At 44.3% G+C, this 4,157-nt stretch overlaps 1 protein-coding gene across 1 annotated transcript in view; it reads right to left on the reverse strand.

Annotated features, from left to right (window-relative positions):
- Positions 1-4,157, reverse strand: part of BMP1 (bone morphogenetic protein 1) — a 46,211-nt gene that overhangs the window by 8,063 nt on the left and 33,991 nt on the right. The window lies entirely within an intron of this gene.

Genomic DNA, 4,157 nt, shown 5'->3' on the forward strand with positions numbered 1-4,157 from the left:
TAAGCTATAAAACCACAGGCGGCTCACATGCTTAGCCAACAACTAGGCTGATCTAGAAATGAATCTGCAAACACAACATCAGCATTCACCCCAAAGAGTAGCAAGGAAGAGAAAGCCGAACCTTTTGCACCCACAATTCTAGCCAACGGACAGCCGAAGTCCCATTTAGGTCTAGAATGGGCGTAACCATTACCTGCTTACTGGACAGTTTAAAAACAAGACACAGCGACAACAAGGAGATGCAGAAAAAGAGAACAGGAGACGGCATTCTTCTTTACTTAGCAACAGTAAATGTCACAGACACAATAAAAAAAAATATCGCAAAACGAAATCAGCTGGTCTCATGACAAACCAGAGAAATTAAACGCTTCAGGGCATTAATTAATTAATTAATTATTATTTAAAAAATAATAACTATCAGTTCAGTCAAGTAAGACTTTTGAGGAGCATGGCCAGACAGTTGAACGTGGCCCTTCTCGATAGTAAATGCTCCATGGTGTTAACACGGAGCAAAGAGAAGGAGGCGCTCCCTGTACATGGGGAAGGAGGAACATGGGCGGTTTGGTTCCTTTTGGAGTTCCTGAGAAACAAACAGAAGGGTAGCCAAGTTCATGATTAGGCTTTTGTGCGCTTCTTCAGACGAAATTTCAAGCCAGGAGGACGCATTTTGGGTTGGTGAACCTTTTCTGAAATGAGACGGGGGAGAGGAAAAAAAAGAAGGGGAGAAAAAAAAAGGTAAGAGAGAACGTTCATATAAACGAATAAAGTTATTTATTAAATCATCCATTGGAGGGGCATGCAGGAAAGAGGCCATACTCTTACAATAGCTATCAGAAACAGCCAAATGAAGAAGAAGCTAAGGTACAGGTCGGCATACCGTTATAGGAAGAAGACTGCCAAAAAAGGAACAGCATTAAAATCTAGTAGAAGCCAGGAGAGGAACTGATCAGCTGATTCAAGATAAACCATCATTCTAACACTTCTGGATAATCTTCAAAAGCAATAGCGGGTTCTCTGACCCTTCGGAAGAGAGAGAGAGAGAGAGTTGGGATCCAGGAAGAATGTGCCTCAAATGCCAAGAATTCTTGGAAGTTGACAAGACCACTCCACCTCATCAGACCAGCAAACTGATCTGTCCTGATTGGGGATTTGGGGATGAAATGTAAGAGATTAGCTTTGAGAAAGGATCCCAAGAATATAGTCTTGAGAGTTCCAAACAAGGCATCAGGACTAAATACTCCTAGTTCAATTCCAGTTTCTAGGAATCAACAGCAGGAGGAGGAGGAGGAGGACCAAGGGAAAGAGCTCTTTCGCAAGCCCCTTTTTAACTAAAACAACGAATTACACGGTGTTCCCAACTGGCAGGTAGGACTAAGGCCATACAGGTGAGGCAGGCCTATTAACCACTTTAAGATTTCAGCAGCCATTTTGAAACTGGTCCCTCTTAAGTGTTGCAACCCGATTCCCGAAGGTCCCAATGATCTGGCTTGCATTTCTGTTTTGTGTGGTACTGCACAACTTTCCCTAACATTCTGGAGCAGCAAATCCACTACCGTCTATAGATGTGTTGGACTACAATTCCCATTACCCTCAATGTCCACCAGACGGGGAAAGTTGATACGATCCTGCATAATCATCACGAATGGATGCCACTGGTAGATACCAGTATAATGGTATACAGAGATATATACACGATAATACATAGTATAATACATGCAGGGGCTTATTACCAACGTACAGTACCTCTATATTTAGCAAAATCTAAGTCCAATGTATGAAAAAAAAAGAACCTTGTTTTCCATTCTGGATACATTTTCTTTCCTCCTTTTAGAAATGAAGGGAAAAAAGGAGATGGGGCCACCAATTTTATCCATTGTAAATCTTTTGGAGCCATGGTGGCGCAGCGGTTGGAATGCAGTATTGCAGGCTTATTCTGCCCACAGCCTGGAGTTCGATCCTGATCGGCTCAAGGTTGACTCAGCCTTCCACCCTTCCGAGGTCGGTAAAATGAGGACCCAGATTGTCGGGGGTGCAATAGGCTGACTCTGTAAACCGCTTAGAGAGGGCTGTGAAGCGGTATATAAGTCTACTCTAAGTGCTATTACTATTGCTGTTTCTTCATAACGGATTGGACAAACAACAGTGCCCTTTGCTAATCCACAAGGAAAACAGAGCTTCCTAATACACATGAGGAATGTGCATATTTGTGCAGGATGGTTGTACAAATAAACCAAACAATTAAATAAACCCAATACAAATCCAGAGGGCGGAACTCACTTTCTCTGGGGATCTGCTGACTATGAGGTGAAAGACCCCTTCTTACAGGGCTTTGATAGGAACTTTATCTCTTGTTTTATTTTTGCCCTCCTTCACAGCCATAAGAGAGGGAGGGTAGAAAAGGACAGGGGTGCATAAGCCCCTTCCCCAGCCCAGCCCAGGGATGATGACCTTAAAATAGGACAAAGAAAAAACGAGCCAGGTACTCACCCTGCTGCCCTTGAGATCTTCTTGGCCGAGTTGATTCTAGGAATCTTCTGGCTTCTTGGTTGCTGGAGGAATCCTTGAAAGCTTTGCGGGCCTTGTGTTTATTTATTTATTTTTTTAAAAAATCAAATCATATCCCAACTCCAACTAAATCACTTTTGGTCTAACTGAAAGTCCCCCAGTGACCTGTGTAGGTAGTTCTCAACTTACGATCACAATAGAGATGGGAAAATTTTATCATTCAGAGGTGCAGTCGTTAAATGAGGCATCACAAGATTGCACCCAGTGTTATGACCTTTTTTTTTAACCATGGTCGTTAAGCAAATCACCGCGCTCATCGAGACATCACGTGACCATGTGATCTTCCTGCTGGCTTTCCCGTTAACTTTGCTGGCTGGGAAAGTCATAAATGGCCTTCATTGGATTGCAGGATACTGCAAAATGGCCAAGCATCTGAGGTGACCATGGGGATGCTGCGACGGTCATAAGCGCGAAAAATGGCCCTAAGTCACTTTTTCCGGTGCCATTGTAACTTCAAACAGTCACTAAATGAACTGTTGTAAGTCAAGGACTACCTGTACTGCTCAGAATTTAGGCCTTGGCAGCCATTACCCAGGATCTAAACCAGGGGTAGGGAACCTTGGCTCTTTTATGACTTGTGGACATCAACTCCCAGAATTCCTGAGCCAGCATGAGGGAAACTTTGGCCCCTTCATGACTCGTGGACTTCAACTCCCAGAATTCCTGAGCCAGCATGAGGGAAACTTTGGCCCCTTCATGACTCGTGGACTTCAACTCCCAGAATTCCTGAGCCAGCATGAGGGAAACTTTGGCCCCTTCATGACTCCTGGACTTCAACTCCCAGAATTCCTGAGCCAGCATGAGGGAAACTTTGGCCCCTTCATGACTCGTGGACTTCAACTCCCAGAATTCCTGAGCCAGCATGGCTCAGCTTGGAAACCTCTCTCTTTACCCTCAGCATGGCTGGCTCAGGAATTCTGGGAGTTGAAGTCCACGAGTCATAAAAGAGCTAAGGTTCCCCACTCCTGGTCTAAACACTGTTGACATGGCCTGCCTCTCCATAAAAACAGAAATCATCATTTTTTACTTGGTATTTCAGCAATTTCTATGGTGTGAATTCTGGCCACTTGTGTTAGCCAGATGAGCCCGCAGCAGATTCTGCTTGGATAAATGTTCTCCCCAAGTTATTATGCCTCCTTTGCAGTGATACATAAGTAATGCCACATTGAAACACAAGACAAGATAAGCAGGTAATGGTTTTCCACAATCTCCTTTTTTCTGAGATCCCAGCAAGCATTCAAATAGTTTGGCTACGTATGGTTGACTCAAACACATGCCACACATAATACGCAAAACACACGGATCGTCTCTGCAAGAAGACAGACAACCTTCAAAACTGTTCCCTCTTAAAAACACACACACAAAAAAAAGAAATGAGTGCTCCCTTATCAGCTAGCCTACATCAAGGTTGGTCAAGGCAAGCAGAGCGATGGGGAAGGTGCTGTTGTTGATCTGGCCTCTTCAACAAGAAGCCTGCAATTGGACTCTGGGTAGCAGGGTGGGGAGGAGAAAGAAACACATCGCTAGACCAAGCCAAAGAGAGAAGGCAGGGCAACTCGGACATTAACAGAGGCAGGAGCAGCTGTCCATCC

This window comes from Protobothrops mucrosquamatus, unplaced genomic scaffold (genome assembly GCF_001527695.2).
Source record: "Protobothrops mucrosquamatus isolate PMUCROS unplaced genomic scaffold, P.Mucros_1.0 scaffold659, whole genome shotgun sequence".
NCBI lineage: Eukaryota > Metazoa > Chordata > Lepidosauria > Squamata > Viperidae > Protobothrops > Protobothrops mucrosquamatus.